Raw genomic sequence first — 18,786 nt, forward strand, 5'->3', positions numbered from 1 at the left:
AAGGTTTAGTAGTTTAGAAATGTAGTACTCAGAATTCTCTTTCAGAGTGGGCTGGGGATCAATTTCTAGGTTTTCTGTGTATAGTGTGATAAAACATACCTATCATAGACTATTTTTTGTCAATGATCCTCAAGGCAAAGAGGTGGATAGTGCATATTTTGCAGCTTCTAAAAGCAAGAGGAGCAAGACAAGAATCTGAAATGATGAAATGATCTGAATAAGGAAAGAGAGCTTTCTCTTTTCCCCGCTGTGTACAAAAGGTAAGGATGAAACACGAGAGGGCTGAAGGAGACTTGGCAGCAAGTTCACACAGCACTATCTGACTCAACAGATGGCCTTAAAGTTTTTGCCATGATGCCCAATTTCCTAAACCAACACCCAAAGTGATAAAAATGGTGGAGGATGTTTGTCCTTCAGCTCTGGTTTCCATCAGTAATATTTATAGCATCCCTTGGGAAGGAGGTTTCGAGAATAATACAAGGTTCCCTTTCTTCCTTCTCTCCTTCAGCTCAAACTGACAGTTGGACATACCACTTTTCAGGGGTCTGATGGAATCCACAAAGGTTTTCCCCAGATTCAAATCTCAAAACCCTTAGAACGACTTCTGGTCACTCCTCAAGTCATTTCTACTACTAAAGACATGAAGCCTTAAGACAATAGCCAACAACAGCTAGGATCCCATTAGGAACAACAGCACCCATGTGCTCTGCTTTGAGCAAACTTGACAATGAGGAAGGGTCAACATTCAGCAGAGCTGGAGCACCGTGAGCAAGGTGGATAGTAGTGGGAAATGAGGTTGGGGAGGTACATAAGCCAGATCATGGAGTTTTCAAAAGCTAAGGTAAGCAGTTTGAATTTTATTCTCAGTGAAATGGGAAGCTGCTAGAGGTTGTTAAGCAGGGGACTGACATGATATAAACTTGATAAAGGTCTCACTTGGTTGATAGATTTGGGGAGGGGGAGGCAAGAGTAGAACCAGGGAACCAGTTAAAAAGCTCTTCCAGGTAATAGACAATGGTGGTTTGTTCTAGGAAAATAACAGTAGGGATAGGGAAAAGAGGTTTTATTAGAGAGATTTTGAAGAGGTAGAACCGACACTACTTCTTGATGGACTGAACATAGAGAGGGAAGAAAAAGGAATAAGCCATGACGCTTGTGTCATCCGGCATCTGCACCTTCTTAGCACAGTATTCATTCCCCAAACTGAGTCATTAATAGCTCTAAAAAACAATGGGCAGTCTTCACCATTGTTTTATCCAAGCATTTAAGGAGCTCTTATCTACATTTAAGAGGCTTAGAGAGGTAGCAGGGAACACAACATAGTGAAGATATAAGCTCTGTGCTTAAGGAATTTACAGTGTGATGGAGGGTGGAAGAAAAACAACCTGGAAGACCACTAAAGAGGACAGAATGGCATGAGTATCAGAAAGGAAATGCTAACAAAATGAAAGTTAAAAGAAGGAGAGGGCACGGCTGACTAAATCAAGGAAGGCTTTACAGAGCCTCTGAGCTAATTTTGGAAGACTCAGTACAATTGTAACTGGAGAAGAGTAGGAGAGAGGCCATGCCAGGTTTGCATGAATAGAAGTGGGAAGGGTGGGGATCCGCCAAAGGAAGAAAACACAGTTTCAATAAGGTGCAGAGGAAGTCAAATTAGAATGATGCAAAAGCATGGTAGGCCTTAAGTGTCAGGTTAAAGCATTTACTTTACATAATACAATAGGCAAGAGAGACCCCTTGGAGGTTCCAGAGTAGGAGAGCAACATGGTACAAGCAGTATTTTAGGAAGGTTATTCTCATAGCCATATGTAGAATAAATCACGTGCATAAATACTGGAAGCATAGAGAAGTGTGTATGCCAGTGCAATAGACACAAAAAAGGTAAAACCAGAGCAATGGCAGTGGGGATGGAGCAGAAAGGAAGGATATGAGAGAGAATCAACAGGGTTGGATGACTATTAATGATTAGATAAGGAGGAGAGAGAGAGAGATGGCTGTGAAGTACCTAGGAGAAGGGTGGTACCTCTAATCTAGAGAGGGAAGTCATGGGCAGGAGCTGGCTACAGGAGACATGAGTTTCATTTCAGACATGAGTTTGTTATGCTGGCAAATTCTGTAGGTAGGTGTGCCAAGTGAGCAGCTTGACATCTCGGCTGCAGTGCTTGAAAGAGATTAGGGCAGTGGTCACTATCCACAGAAAGGAGGCAGCTGAGGCTGTTGCAGTGGATGTGCCTGCCCATAGTGAGTGTGTGCAAAGGAGAGGGAGGATGACAGAGCTCTATGAAACAGCTATAGTTCAGGTAGGAGAGGAAGAAGAGCTGGTGAAAGAGACAAAACAGCCAGGCATGGTGGCTCATGCCTGTAATCCTAGCACTCTGGGAGGCCGAGGCCGAAGGATCTCTTGAGGTCAGGAGTTCCAGACCAGCCTGAGGAAGAGCGAGACCCCGTCTCTACTACAAATGGGGAAAAAAATAGCTGGGTGTGGTGGTGCACACCTGTAGTCCCAGCTACTTGGGAGACTGAGGCAGGAGGATCGCTTGAGCCCAGGAGTTTGAGGTTGCTGTGAGTTAGGCTGACGCCGCGGCACTTTAGCCCAGGCAACAGAGTGAGACTCTGTCTCATAAAAAAAAAAAAAAAAAAAAAAAAAAAAAAGGAGAGACAAAACGATAAAATGCCATTTTTAATGTGTCGGCAAAGTTGTGGGGAAACAGGCACTCTTATACATTTCTGGGTGGGAATGGAAAAAGGTACACACTTGTAGAGGGAATTTTGGCATATGGTTTCAGGAGACTTACAATGTTTCTACTGTACTTGTTTTGGTCAACATACTAAAATTGCAATGATACAGAAACGATTAGCATGGTCCCTGCACAAGGATGGCATGCAAATTTGTGAAGTGCTCCGTATGTTTTTCTGGAATTAATGGTAATGGTTTCACAACCTTGTGGATATACTAAAAATCACTGAATTAAACATTTGAATAGTGAGTTTTATAGTATATGAATTATATTTGTTTTAAGAAATGTTCTTACCCTATGATCCAGTTTACCACTCCTAGGATTCTATCCTAGGAAAGCAACTAGAGATGCACATATTGATTTATGTACGTGAAGTGTCATCTACCGCAGGACTGTTCATAATAGTCAAATTAGGAATATCCTAACTGTCCAACATTTAAGAAGAGTTAGGTAAAATAGTGTACATCTACATGAAGGATTAATGGTTTGCCATTAAAAACCATGTTTTTGAAGACTACTTAATGATCCTGAAAAAGGCTCAAAATATAAGGGTAAGTGAAAAAAACAGTATACAAACCTGAAAAGCCCGATTCAAAAGATCTGTGCATATACATACATGTTCATATAAAACATTCACATATTGAAGGTTGGATGTAAACATGCTAATATCTTAGCAATGGGTATTTACTTTTGTGTGGTGGGATTAAAGGTCATCATTATTTTTCACACTTTAAAAAATTTCCAAATTTTCTACTCTATACATGTATCACCTTTTGAATAAGAAAAGGTTTCCAAAGAAAAATGACACTATTCTACATGGACATATCATTTACCCAAGCAACTGTCCGATACGACTGTCTGACACATTCCTAAGCTAGGAATCTGCAATTATACTTGTGATTCCACTTAACTATTTCAAACATCAGGATTTTGCCCTCAGGGAAATCAGCCTAGAGCCCACCAACCTAGCAAAATTCTCTTTCTCAACATGGTTTTGCTGCTTGGCAGTGGATTCTTTTGTTCTAATTTTTAAAAACCTTCATTTGACATTTTTGACCCCCCAGTAAAAAATGGGAGCTGTTCTTTGCTTTGAGAGCAGACCACGGCTGGAAGAACAAGAAGCAAGTTTGAGGGGAGGCCAGGCAGAGGAAAAGGGAGGTCAAGTCAAGTTCACTATCAAGGCCATACCCAGTGGGTTGAAAAATATGCTACTCTGGGCTTTCCAGACTTTAGTTCCTTTCCAGTTGCCTGATGGATGTGGTGGGACAAAGTTGGTTGGAGAGGGGACAAAGTTGGTTGGAGAGGGAACAAAGTATAGGAAAATCTGGTAGGGGGTGGCAGCAAGTACCATGTCTGAAGTCACCTAACTGCTAATACTTTTACGTGATATTTACAGTTCATAAAGAACTTTCATATTCACCATTCCATTTAATCTTCACAACAACCTTATAAATTCTTTAAAAAGAAGAAACTCAGGCTTAAAGAGGTGAAATAAGTCACTCAAGGCTTAAAGACAAGATTTTGCTTCCAAATTCTTCCTCCTAAACAATGGTTCTCAAATGTTTATTTATTCATTTATTTTTGACAGTCTCACTCTGTTGCCCGGGCTAGAGTGCCGTGGTGCCAGCCTCGCTCACAGCAACCTCAAAGCAATCCTTCTGCCTCAGCCTCCAGAGTAGCTGGGACTACAGGCATGCGCCACCATGCCCGGCTAAATTTTTCTACATATTTTTAGTTGTCCAGCTAATTTCTTTCTATTTTTAGTAGAGACGGGGGTCTTGCTCTTGCTCAGGCTGGTCTCAAACTCCTGGCCTCAAGCAATGCTCCCTCCTCTGCCTCCCAGAATGCTAGGATTACAGGCCACCGAGCCCGGCCTCAAAGTTTGTTCTGTAGACCAACATCAGTATCGCCCAGGAACTTGTCAGAAATGAAATTCTGGAGCCCCATTCCAGACTTTCTGAATCAGAAACTGAGTTTTAACAAGCTCTCTAGGTGATTCTAATGCACACTCACCTTTGAGAACCACTACTCTACCACACATTTTAAAACAGATTTTTAAGGCCAGGCACGGTGGCTCACGCCTGTAATCCTAGCACTCTGGGAGGCCGAGGCAGGCGGATCATTTGAGGTCAGGAGTTCGAGACCAGCCTGAGCAAGAGCTAGACCCCATCTCTACTAAAAATAAAAAGAAATTAGCTGGAGAACTAAAAATATATATAGAAAAAAATTAGCCGGGCATGGTGGCACATGCCTGTAGTCCCAGCTACTCGGGGGGAGGCTGAGGCAGGAGGATCACTTGAGCCCAGGAGTCTGAGGTTGCTGTGAACTAGGCTGACGCCACGGCACTCTAGCCCAGGCAACAGAGTGAGACTCTGTCTCAAATATAAAAAAAAAAAAAAAAACAGATTTTCAAATGGCTTCTTCAAAGTACTGGCTGCTGCTGCTTTGACTTATGCGGGGTCTTGCTTTCCAAGGTAGGCTGGGAGCCTCCCTTCAGCTATCAGTGCTATGTATATAATAGAGGGTATCTGTTTAAAAAGTACCTGGGCTACAGGGGCAGGAATGTATTTCTTTATGGTGATGAAGGTTCCAGAACCAAGAGGGCAATTGCTGGGTCACAGCTGCCCTTGTCAGGGGGATGGATGGGCTGATGAGCAACTGACATAAATGTTCCGCCCTGGAAGGTCTCTCTTCACAAAGGCTTTTACCTGGTTTCTCAAGGGTCCACATAAGCCCCTGGGGAATTTCCTGTTCTGAGGTATTTACATTCACAGACTTTGATCTCATTAAAATGCAGGTTGTGATTTAGTAGGTTTGGGGTAGGGCTGGATCTCTAAGAAAGTCTTGGTGAGTGTAGATGCTGCTGGTCCAAAGCCCACACTTTGAGTAGTGATGTATAAGAGTGCATGTGTTTCTCCACATGCTTACCAAAAAAATGTATACTACATGGTCTGATTTTTGCCATTCTGATAGGTGAAAGTTGTGTCTTGTTGCTTAAATTAATCTATACTTCTTTAATTATTAGTGTTGTTGAGCATCTTTCCATTTACTTTTATAAGCCAACTTTCTTTCTGTCTGAACTGCCTATTCGGGCCCTTTTTTCCTCTTTAAGGTTGGTTTGCTGACATTTTCCTCAGTGATTCTCAAGAGCTCTTTGTATATTAGGGGAATCAGCCCCTTGCCATATCAGATACAAAACTTTTGTACCAGTTTTTTGTCTTTGCCTTTTATTTATGTACTTTTCTGGTGCTTTAAATTTTAGCTTTTATGTAGTCAAATTTAACAATTTTCTCCTTTATGGCTTCCAGGTTTTGTGTTTTGCTAAAGACCTTTACTATTTCAAGATAAAGACATATGCTAAAAATCATACACTAAACTGTTTCTAGATCACTATCTAGACTTGATTATCTATTTATTTGTGTGCTAGCATTTTAATTAGTTTCAATAGGACGAGGCTCTTTCTCCTTTATTGTTCTTTTCTTCAGACCTTTCCTGACTAATCTGACATATGTACTTTAGAATCAGCTTGGGCATGTTTCTAATGTCCCTGGGAGACAACTTGTGCAGAAATCGAACATGCAGTTGACAGTGATATTCTGAAATCTGGGCATGTGCTCTTCCCTGGATATAGAAATCTGGGCATCGTCAGTGGCACTTAAAGCCCCTCAAGACAAGTTCATAGAATAAGAAAGAAGGTCTGAGGCAGAACTGTAGGTTAGCAGTTTTCACAAGTTCAGTCCCCACACCGGGAGCATCAGCATTACCTGAGAACTTCTTGGCCCCTACTGGATTAGAAACTCTGGGGAGAGGGAAGTAGCAGTATGATCTTTAACAAACTCTCCGGGGGAGTTTAATGTACACTCAAGTTTGAAACCACTGCTCTGGTCTATACTAGTAATTAAGAGAAAAATTAAGGACAAAGAGCTGAAGATAAGTAGAAGAGGCAAACCAGTAAAAAGAGGTGTTATAATGATAATAAGAAGAAAGAAAATCCTAGAAAGAAGTGCTCAGTGGTGCCCAATGCTGCAATAACAAAAGAAAATAATATTTATTAAACAGCTACTATTTCCAATGGGCTTGTGCATATCGCCTCATTCACCCATGTAACTCTATAAGGCAGATATAGCTATTCTCATTTTACAGACAAGGAAACTGTGATTAAGTAACTTACTAAAGGTCATCCAGCTGATATGTGGTTTGACAGCAGTTCTATTATATACCAATGGCTGAAAAACTGCAATTGAAAAATTCCTCACTGGAAAAGGAGAAGGAAAGATGCTCCTTGGTTTTTTTTTTCAATGTGGAGGATGGTAATTCATCTTGAAACCATACAGAGAAGAGTGTCGTGGTGGTGGTAGGGGCAGAAGGCAGACTGCAGTGAGGAAGTGGGAGGTGAGAAAATAGAGACAATGAGTGTAAGAATACTTTGCAATAGTCTATGAGGTTTGGTTGTGAAGGGAACTAGATTGGTAGTTGGAGGAGGATGAAGGTAAGAACAGATTGCTTTTAGGACGAAGGGACAACTTGAAGATGTTTATGTGGAGTTTGGATTAGTTTAGATTAGGAACAGCATTCTTTTTTTTTTTTTTTTTGTTGAGACAGAGTCTCACTTTGTTGCCCAGGCTAGAGTGAGTGCCGTGGCATCAGCTTAGCTCACAGCAACCTCAGACTCCTCGGCTTAAGCGATCCTACTGCCTCAGCCTCCCGAGTAGCTGGGACTACAGGCATGCGCCACCATGCCCGGCTAATTTTTTTTTCTATATAGATTTTTAGTTGTCCATATAATGTCTTTCTATTTTTAGTAGAGACGGGGTCTCGCTCAGGCTGGTCTCGAACTCCTGACCTTGAGCGATCCACTCGCCTCGGCCTCCCAGAGTGCTAGGATTACAGGCGTGAGCCACCACGCCCGGCCAGGAACAGCATTCTATACGTCTAGGACAATCTCTAGTTCTAATAAGTCACCTAAACACCACACCAGTTTTACTTACTCCTTAAAACTGCCAGTTAGATATCTATATATCCCATCAGTCACCTCAAACTAAAAACAAAAGAAAACAAAACTAAAATTGACTTCAAGCCTAGCTCTTCCTACTTTATCTTTTTGTCTTGTTTTGTTTGTTTTAAATCTTTAAAGGTCTGACTGGCTGAAACCTTGTAATTGTTTACTCCTCCTCTTCTTTAGCCTTTATATTAAATTAGTCACCAAGTACTGGCTTTGAAATATCTTGCCCTATTAACTCATCCTGTCTATCCTACTGTCACTACTCTCTCCTTTGCATAAACAATCACGCTGCATGACCTCCCTACATCCAATCCAACCCACACCAATTTTCCACAAACACCAATTATATATGATCCTATAATGCCTCCCCTTTGCCTGCTAAGTAAAGTTTGCTTTTCTGGGTCTTCTATAGATTGTTCAAATTTATTTCTCACTGATCCCCTATGTAAACCTTAGGTTGAATGGGCCTCCTCAATATTCCCCAAACCTACATTCCTCTCCATCCTCTCTTTATGCCTTCCCACAAACCATTTAGGAATCAGGCTAAGCTCCCCCTCTTCTTTGCAAGCACATTGTTATGTTTTCCTCCTCCAGTCTTCCAAACCACATGCTGCTGGTATCTCTCATTTTGATAATCATCTACTTCCTTGCCCAGCCATTTTACTCGGGCAAGGGAGTAGATGATTTACATATATGTCTTCTCTCTCTCAACTAGAGCACAGGGCTAGGACATATTCCTGCTGTGATTACCACCACATTGCTTAACAAACATACACTAAACACTCAAAAAATATTTATTAAATCAATGAAATTGTATCATGATAGCTTGCTATTTAAAGTGTTTTGGTGAATTAATTTTTGGAAAATGCCTACCTTCGGTTTAACGCTCAAATGCCATATTAAGAATGATACACATTGACTGAATATATATCTAGTATCAGGTACTATTCTAGGTACTTTCTCATGAAGTACCTATTTAATCCTTACCAGATCCCTGTCAGGTGGAAATTATTGCTCTGAATTACCATAAAGACAAAACTATGAGATGTTTAAACACTTGCCCAGTATTTCCACTACTTCATCAGAGTACCCAGAGCCTGCATTTAAAACCCCCAAATCCACTGCTCTATCCTCCATAACACAAATTTTTTCTTTCACTTTTTTAAAAATTTTGTATTGATACATAATAATTGTACATATTCATGGAGTACATGTTATATTTTGATAAAAGTATATAAGCATATAACATATAATGATCAAATCAGAGTAATTGGGATATGATTCACCTGAAACATTTATCATTGCTTTATGTTGGGAACATTTGAAAACTTCTAGCCATTCCGAAATATAATAAATTATTGTTAACTATAGTTGCCCTATTGCACTAGTGAACACTAGAACTTTTTCCTTCTATTTAACAGAATTTTTTCTTTCACTTTTATTTTGTTCTCAGTTGAATTAAAAATATTATTTTTCTATAGTTTGATGTCAAAAATTCTGGTTAGGAAAAAATAGGTAAATAATTAATATATTTAAATCTCAAGTGTAGTGTCTAATAACAGTTACTATGAATAATGGGAAAAAGTACCTTTGTGTCCCCAAAGTAAACTTGTGCCGTAATGCAAAGGGAGATGAGCTGCAGCAGGGTGCTGTGTTAACATTCATAATTATGCATCTTATGTTCCAAAAATGAATTGTTGTTTGACAGCAAGGGAAAATGACAATAGTAAGAACTATGGGAAAAGCACCTAAGGTTAATCAACATATAATCGACTCTCAAATATGCACATTTTAGATGTCTCCTTTTACTGGTGTTTATGATTTATTATTTAGAAACACTGTAAACTAATTTACTAGAATATATTTCCCTATTAAAGATGCCTGAAATGAAACCATACACACATAAAGTGAGTTAATGTTTTATGACATATAGTAGATATATCACTTAAGGGATATTTTGCTCCACAAATGCAATAACCTACACATAATGAGGTGGCAGTTTCTCCAGTGATACTTGGTCTAAAGCACACACACACATATACATACATACACTTCAAGGGCAATTTAAACCTATTGGGAGAAAAAGACTCAATTAAAAACTCGTTTTTTTTAGTATCTCCTAATGCATACATTATTAAACATAGAACACCCCAAAGAAACAGGAGGAATGCAGAATACAAATGACAACATTTGCCTGCTGACTGAGGCTGACCTAGCTTCAGGTCAGAAAAGAAGATGCCTTCACCCAACTGATGGCAACTGAATGTCTTAATGTAAGGAGCCAACAACCACTTCAGTTGCAAACAGACCCACACCTAGAACCTATACCCTCACCCCATCCAGGAGCCAATTAACTCAGTTTATTCTTCTGTGGAGACTGGCAAGCATCTCAGGCCAAGGCAAAGCTAATGCCTGCGTAACTGAGCAAGACTCAATTATCCTCTCAGACCAATTTACACTTTCTTTTGCTCAGGGCTTTAGCAGCGGTCAAGGTTACTGCTGAGGATAACACTCACAGGATGAGGCAGGGAAAAAGCATATACAACTTAAGGATTTTTAAATTCCTACAAGGATTTCTGAAGAACAGAGTTAAGATATTCAATTTAAAGAGTCTGAAAATATTACTGAGACAGAAGTAGGTAGGTAGGTAGGAACCAACTGAGATGATACAGAGAGAAAACTAGATAAAAAGTCAGACAGACCTGGCTGTGCAATAGGGGACATGTCAGGTTCTTCATTTCTTTGTACCTCAATCTCCGCATCTGTAATATAGGTATATATTCACCTTTACACCTCACAAGAGAGCTGTGACAATTAAATGACACAATGCACTTTAGAGCTGCTAGCACTGTATATGACCCATAGTAAGTGCTGAGACAGAGGGACAGAACTAACATCTACAGAGTATCTATTAAGTCGGAAAGTAATCATGGTTCTGGATGAGCCTCTTCAAAGTTAGGTGGGAAGTCACCTTGGAAGAATCCCTCATTCTGGATTCAAATTCCTAAGGACATCTAAGCCCTTTATATGTTAGAAAAAAAAAAGAGAAAAAAAATATTAAAAAAACCAACTTCCTAAGGAGAACTTAGTTTATTCCTTACTGGTCTTAACATTTTCAAACCAATTCTTGGCTAGAGGACTGATACAGCACTATCTCAGTGACTTGCGGAATTGTGATAGTCCTAATGACTGGAATTATCCCAAACTCAGCAATGTTGATAGAGGGAAAGAGATGGGATCTGGAGTCACACACAGAGAATGGATTTGAGTCCCAGCTCTGACACTTATTAGCTTTGTGGCCTTAGGACAACTAACACGTGCATTCTGAGCCTTGGCTTGCTATCGCTATTGTATTCCATGATTGCACGAGGTCTCAGGCCAAGAGAGCTACTCAGATCCTGGGATATAATACACAGGCAACACAGAGCTATTTTCCCAGTCCAGCTGTGACAAACCATTGCAAGCTTTTACCTTGATGAGCAATGGGGAGGGGAGACGAAATTCTTTTTATGGTGGCATTTTCCTGTGGCATGAAAGGGCCTTCAATCAATTCTTCCTGTTCCGGGAGATTCATCATAATAGTCACAGTGAATCACATCTAATAGATCAGCCATACTCCCCATCACTCTCCCACTCATCCTTAAACTTTCCTTTATTAAACCCCAAGCCTTTTCTAGGAAGTACAGAGTAGCAAAAAATCACACACACCAAAAGTGTGTGTGTGTGAGAGAGACAGAGGGAGAGAGAGATTACAAAAGAAAAATTTCTTAATCTCATACAAAATGCATGAACCAAAATTAGTTTTTAACTTTTGTTCAAAATGTTCCATTCTCTTGGAAGGGCCATGGGTACTTTAAAAAACCTCTTTCTGAAATGCAAAGAGGGACAACCTCAGGTAAGAAATCTTCAGTGTGTGTAAATTTAAATCAAATCTGTTTTTATGACTGAGAAAAGGAGAAGGGCAGGTAATATTCCACTTTTTCCCCTAGAGAGAAAATCTACCCTGTATAACTTCTCAAAGTCTATTCAAAGGCATATGTTAACTTTACACTTAACAAAATTGAACTATATTCTGCACCCTCATCACAGGAGAAAAAAAGGAAGAATATATCTTTGCATTAGAAGCCAGAGACATAATCATTTTTAGCTGACCAAGATGCCAGAACAGGCAACCAATGCTTTCCCTTTGATTAGCTGGAAAGCAATCAATGCGCTCTTGCTAGATTGGAGCTCTCACTCAAAATAGAAACTGGCCTGAAGTCCAAAAAGCTGGCAGTTCAGAGACATATCCCCAGAAGGGATCTTGACACTTGCACCAAGATCCAGAGTTGGCATGCTCATTAGGACCCAAGTTTAAGACTGAGGCTTGAAGAAGTTGTTACGTTACAAGGACCGGTGAGGCATACTCAATATCTTCAGGATTCATGTTTCTTTCACCAGCTAGAAGAAACAGCTTGGGTGTTTAAGGTTTCATGCATTTAGTAGTTTTAATAAAGACATTGAATTTTTTTTTATTCCACCTTCATCTTCCTTTAATGTATATCTTGATTATGCATATCATTATGCCCTAGAGATTCTACTGCTCAGAAACTTCCACATCCATTTCCTCCTTTATACAAAGAAATCTAAAATGTTTATCATAGTACTAATGTCCACTCAGATCTATGTCAATTTGCCTTTATATCTTTCTTCAAAATAAGTCCCCATTATTTGCCAAAGATGCCTACTTTCTCTTCCCTAACGTAGCTTTCCTTCTATTCACAACACTCCTGTCTTTATTCACATATTCCCTTCCACCTGAATGTGTTTCATTCAGTTCTACTTTTAACATTCCACAAGGCAACATCCAGTTCATATACCACCCCCTTTCTCTTAGATACCTGCAATGAACAATAATTTTCTCTCTTCTATATATCCTTTGCCACTTTATTGCTGTCTATTTGTTAATTTATTTGTTAATTTGTGCTTATTTTGTCCATTTAGAACATGGAGACACACTAAATTTTTCCTCCCCTTGTACACATTCATGATCTCACCTAATCTGCACAATGATATCAAAAAGTTGGTTCTATTATTACAATTTTAAAGATGAGGGAAATGAGTCTCAAAAAACTTAACTAAATTGTTAATGGTGATACTACTAGTAACCTCAATGGCAAAACCAAAGATCAAGTACTCTGAAAATACATCTTGTGTTTTCTGCTTTCTCCACCTTACTTCTATTACTGTAATGTCCAAAAACTCTTTACTATAAAGAAAAGTTTTCCAAAGAGATTGTTCCTCCTAAATAAAAATCCTCAAGGAATATGAGCCATAGGAAAGCCTTATCAGCTATTTCAGCTATTCCATGAGGGCGTTTAAACATTCCAACAGCTTACCAGGTACCCAACACAATACTATGTCCTGTAGAAGAAGATATAGGACGTACACATATGAGACATGATTTCTACATTCTAAGAACTTAAATTTAGCTGAGAATATTTGACAGACATTAATAAAAATGAAACATATGGTATCTATCCTTCAATTTAGTGATTTTATTTTTTTCTTCATGTTATAAATCATTATGTATGTATACACCCATCCCCTGCCCCCGACATCTGCCCAATACCCAATTAATGTTATTCCTAAATGTGCTCTTAGGTGATGATCAGTGAAACCAATTTGATGGTGAGTACATGTGGTGCTTATTTTTCCATTCTTGGAATACTTCACTTAGTAGAATGGGTTCCAGTTCTATCCAGGATAATACAAGAGATGCTATATCACCATTGTTTCTTATAGCTGAATAGTATTCCATGGTATACATATACCACATTTTATTAATCCACTCATGTATTGATGGGCACTTGGGTTGTTTCCACATCTTTGCAATTGTGACTTGTGCTGCTATAAACATGTCTATACTACCCAAAGTGATCTACAGATTCAATGCAATCCCTATTAAAATACCAACATCATTCTTCACAGATACAAAAAACAATTTTGTGCTTCTTATGGAACCAGAGAAGACCCCATATACCAAAAGCAATCCTATGCAAAAAGAACAAAATGGGAGGCATCAATTTAGCAGACTTCAAACTATACTACAAGGCTACAGTAACTAAAACAGCATGGTACTAGCACAAGAACAGGGACATAAACCAATGGAACAGAACTGAGAACCCAGATATAAAACCATCCTCATATAGCCATCTAATCTTTGACAAAGCAGACAAAAACATACACCGAGGAAAAAAATCCTTATTCAATAAATGGTGCTGGGAAAACTGGATAGCTACATGTAAAAGACTGAAACAGGATCCATACCTTTCACCTCTCACAAAAATCAACTCATAGTGGATAACAGACTTAAACCTAAGGTGTGAAACTACAAGAATTCTAGAGGAAAACATTGGAAATACTCTTCTAGACATTGCTCTAGGCAAAGAATATATTAAGAAGACCCCAAAGGCAATCACAGCAACAACAAAAATAAATAAATCGGACCTGATTAAATTAAAAAGCTTCTGCATAGCCAAAGAAACTATCATGAGAGCAAACAGACAACCTACAGAATGGGAGAAAATATTTGCATGCTACACATCCGATAAAGAGCTGATAATTAGAATCTATTTAGAACTCAGGAAAAACAGCAAGAAAAAAATCAAACAACCCTATCAAAAAGTGGGCAAAGGACATGAACAGAAACTATTCAAAAGAAGACAGAATAATGGCCAATAAACATATGAAAAAATGCTCAACATCTCTAATCATCAGGGAAATGCAAATCAAAACCACAATGAGATATCACTTATCTCCAGTGAGAATGATCTTTATAGAAAGTCCCAAAACAATAAATGTTGGTATGGATGTGGAGAGATAGAAACACTCATACACTGCTGGTGGAACTGCAAACTAGTGCAACCTCTGTGGAAAGTAATATGGAGATATCTCAAAGAGATAAAAGTAGATCTATCATTTGATCCAGGAATCCCATTACTGGGCATCTACCCAAAAGAACAAAAGACATTCTATAAAAAAAAAAAAAAAAAAAGACATTGGCTTTTTAGTAAAGACATTTATTTAATTTTGAATTTATTAAAGATATGGGGAGATAAGACTTATAAATCTTAGAATGGGGGGTTAAAAATTATTCAGACGACTTCTGCTTCTGGGAAAATGGAGATGACTTTTCCCTATTCCTTCCACTAATATAATTAAAACCCTTCAACATTATATGTAAAATAAACATAAGAAGACTCTCATCTGGTTTCCTCTGATACCACTCCTTGGGAGAAAATATTTGCAAAACACCCATCTGATAAAGGACCAGTATCCAGAATACATAAAGAAATTTCAAAACTCAAGAGTAGAACACAATCCAATTAGAAGGGTCTTATTGCAATGAAGAGGACTTCTAGTACATTACAGAAGCAAACCAACCAAGGCACCTTGGGTTCCAAGGGACAACACACTGGTAGTTTCCTCGGTTTTCTTTTTGCCATATTTAGTCCAGATTTGGAGGTGAGAAGCAACAACTTGGAAATGCTAGTAGGCACAGACAAAATAAGCTCTTATGAAAGCCTGCTCTCACTATCCAAGAGATGGGTAGCCTAGCAAGACAGAAAATTTTTAGACAATAACTGCTCTATTTCAACCAAACACCACAGAAAATGCATGGCCCCATCCCCACTCATGCCAACAAAGGCTGAGTGGGAAGCCTAGACTTCCACTCTAGTCCGGATGTAATGGGTGCCCCAATCCCCCTTCTTCAGGTGTTTTAGAAAAGGCCAAATACAGAAACAGGACTTTCATCCATGCTGGGTGATAACAAGCCTTCCTATACTCACGATGATGATTGAGAACATGTGGGGAGCATGGGCATCCACCCCCACTTGGCAGTAACAAAGAGCCCCTTCTTCTCCCTGCTGAGGTAGTATCAGAATAGGCCTGGTGAAGTGTCAGAACTTCCACCACTGCCTAGCAGTGAGGAGGCCACTCCCCTTCTCTGTGGTGGCAGAGAAGGCCACATGGGGAGCAGCAAGGAGGCACTCCCAGCAAGGGAGGTATCAGTAGAAGCCTAGCAGGAACAAGGAGCCTCCCTCCTCAGGTATCAATAGAGGCCAAGTGAGGAACCTGTACTTCTACCTCCACACGGAAGTAATGAGGCAGCGACCCCATTCCTTGCCACAGTGGTGTCAGAAGCAGCTAGCTAAAACAGAAAGTGTAATTATGTTTCAGACTCTCATAATACCCAAAATGTCCAGATTTCAATAAAAAAAATCATATAACATACAAGAACTAGGAAGATCTCAAACTGAGTGGAAAAAATAGTCAATGGATACCAACACCAAGGTGATGGAAATGTTCGAATGATATGATAAAGTACCCATCCTAAAAATGTGTCAATGAGTAATTACAGACATGCATGAAATGGATGAAAAAATAGAAAGACTCAGTGAAGAAATAGCAAGTCCTAGCAAAGATATAAAATATATAAAGAACCAAATGGAAAATATTAGAATTTAAAAATACAATATTCACAATAAAAAACTAAATGAATACAGGCATACCTCGGAGATATCTCGGGTTTGGTTTCACACTACCACAATAAAGTGGATATCACAATAAAGTGAATCCCACAGATTTTTTTTGGTTTCTCAATGCATAGAAAAGTTATGTTTACAATATACTGTAGTTTATTAAGTGTGCAATAGCATTGGGTCTGCAAAACAACATACATACCTTAAATGAAAAATATTTTCTTGCTAAAGAATGCCAATGATCATCTGAACTTTCAGGGAGTCATAATCTTTTTGGTAGTGAAGGGTCTTGCCTCAGTGTTGATAGCTGCTGACTGATCAGAGTGGTAGTTGCTAAAGACTGGTGGCTGTGGCAATTTCTTAAATTAAGACAACAATGAAGTTTGCTGCATTGATTTACTCTTCCTTCCACAAAAGATTTCCCTATAGCATGTAACGCTGTTTGATAGCATTTTACCCACAGAACTTCTTTCAAAATTGGAGTCCATCTCAAACCCTGCTGCTGCTTTATCAACTAAGTTTAAGTAATATTCTAACTCTTTTGTCATTTTAATAATGTTCATAGTATCTTCACCAGGAGTAGACTCCACTTCAAGAAACAATTTTCTTTGTTCATACATAAGAAGCAACTCCTTATCCATTCAAGTTTTATCATGAGATTGTAGCAATTCAATCACACCTTCAGGCTCCACTTCTAATTCTAATTCTCTTGCTATAATATTTCTGCCACATCCGCAGTTACTTCCTCCACTGAAGTCTTAAACCCCTCAAAGTCATCCATGAGGATTGGAATCAACTTATTCCAAATTCCTGTTCATATTGATATTTTGACCTCTTCCCATGAATCACAAATATTCTTCATGGTATATAGAATAGTGAATTCTTTCCAAAAAGTTTTCAATTTATTTTGTCCAGATCCATCAGAGGAGTCACTACCTATGGCAGCTATAGTTTTACAAAATATTGCATGAATAAATAAGACTTGAAAGCCAAAATTACTCCCAGATCCATGGGCTCCAGAATGAATATTGTGTTAGTAGGCATGAAAACAACATTAATCTCCTTCTACGTCTCCATAGAGCTCTCGGGTGACTGGGTGCATTGTGAACACACTGACTGCCACACTAGAAAAAAAATTTTCCCTGGAGTCACAGTTTCTTAAATCAAAACAATCCTTTCTAATTTGTTGTTTTTTATTGTTTTCTGTGTGTGAGGTATATGTAACACAAGCCACATTTTTGGAATTAAATTGTCAATATTAATTGTAACAATAAGAACATCAACAAGTAAGATTTTCCCAAACCAAATGCAGGGTTTTGCTTCACGAGGCCCTGGGGCCAAACTAGCCTGAGTTAAATACAACTCACATGGCAGTCAATGTGTTAATAAGCAGTAATAGTTTGAAAGGAATCTTTTATTTCCTGAGCAGTAAGTCTCAACAGTGGGCTTAAAATATTCAGTAAACTATTCTGTAAACAGATGTGCTGTCATCCGGGCTTTGTTGTTCCATTTATAGAGCACAGGCAGAGTAGATTTAGCATATTTCTTAAGGGTCCTAGGATTTTGGAGTGGTAAATGAGCATTGGCTTCAACTTAAAGTCACCAACTGCATTAGCCCCTAACAAAAGTGCCTGTACTTTTAAGTTTTGAAGCCAGGCGCTGATACCTCTTTCACTATGAAAGTCCTAGATGGCATCTTCTTCCGCTATAAAGCTGTTTTGTCTACATTGAAATTCTGTTGTTTATTGTAGCCACCTTCATCAGTTATCTTTGATCTTCTGGATCACTTTTTGTAGCTTCTACATCACCACTTGCTGCTTCACTTTGCACTTTTATGTTATGGAGATAGCTTCTTTCCTTAAACCTCATGAACCAACCTCTGCTAGCTTCAAACTTTTCTTCTGCAGCTTCCTCACCTCTCTCAGCCTTCATAGACTTGAAGAGAGCTAGGGCCTTGCTCTGGATTAGGCTTTGGCTTACAGGAAAGTTGTGACTTGTTTGCTCTTCTACGCAGACCACTAAAATTTTCTCCATATCAGCAATATGACTGTTTTGCTTTCTTATCATTTCTGTGTTCACTGGAGTAGCACTTTTAATTTCCTTCAAGAACTTTTCCTTTGCATTTACAGTTTGGCTGTTTGGTACAAGAGGCCTGACTTTCAGCCTATCTCAGCTTTTGACATGCCTGTACTGAGCTTAATCATTGGTAGCTTTTGATTTAAAGGAAGAGATATGCAAACCTTCCTTTCACTTGAACACTTAGAGGACATTGCAGGGTTACTAATTGGCCTAATTTCAATATTGTTGTGTCTCAGAGAATAGGGAAGACTGGGGAGAGGGAAAGAGACAGAGGAATGGTAGGTCGGCGGACCAGTCAGAACACACACATTTATCAGTTAAGTTTGCCATCTTATATGGACACGGTTCATGGTGCCCAAAAGAGTTACAGTGGTAACATCAAAGATCAGTGATCAGAGACCACCATGACAGATATAATAACGAAAATGATTGAAATATTGCA

At 39.0% G+C, this 18,786-nt stretch overlaps 1 protein-coding gene and 1 non-coding gene across 2 annotated transcripts in view; one reads left to right on the forward strand and one right to left on the reverse strand.

Moving 5' to 3' along the window:
- The window catches only part of SHROOM4 (shroom family member 4), a 190,414-nt gene that overhangs the window by 51,411 nt on the left and 120,217 nt on the right, over positions 1–18,786 (reverse strand). The window lies entirely within an intron of this gene.
- On the forward strand, positions 2,807–2,911 carry LOC138379285 (U6 spliceosomal RNA). Its single transcript, XR_011232062.1, has one exon. It is a non-coding gene; the product is annotated as a U6 spliceosomal RNA (small nuclear RNA).

This window comes from Eulemur rufifrons, chromosome 30, assembly GCF_041146395.1.
Source record: "Eulemur rufifrons isolate Redbay chromosome 30, OSU_ERuf_1, whole genome shotgun sequence".
Taxonomy (NCBI): domain Eukaryota; kingdom Metazoa; phylum Chordata; class Mammalia; order Primates; family Lemuridae; genus Eulemur; species Eulemur rufifrons.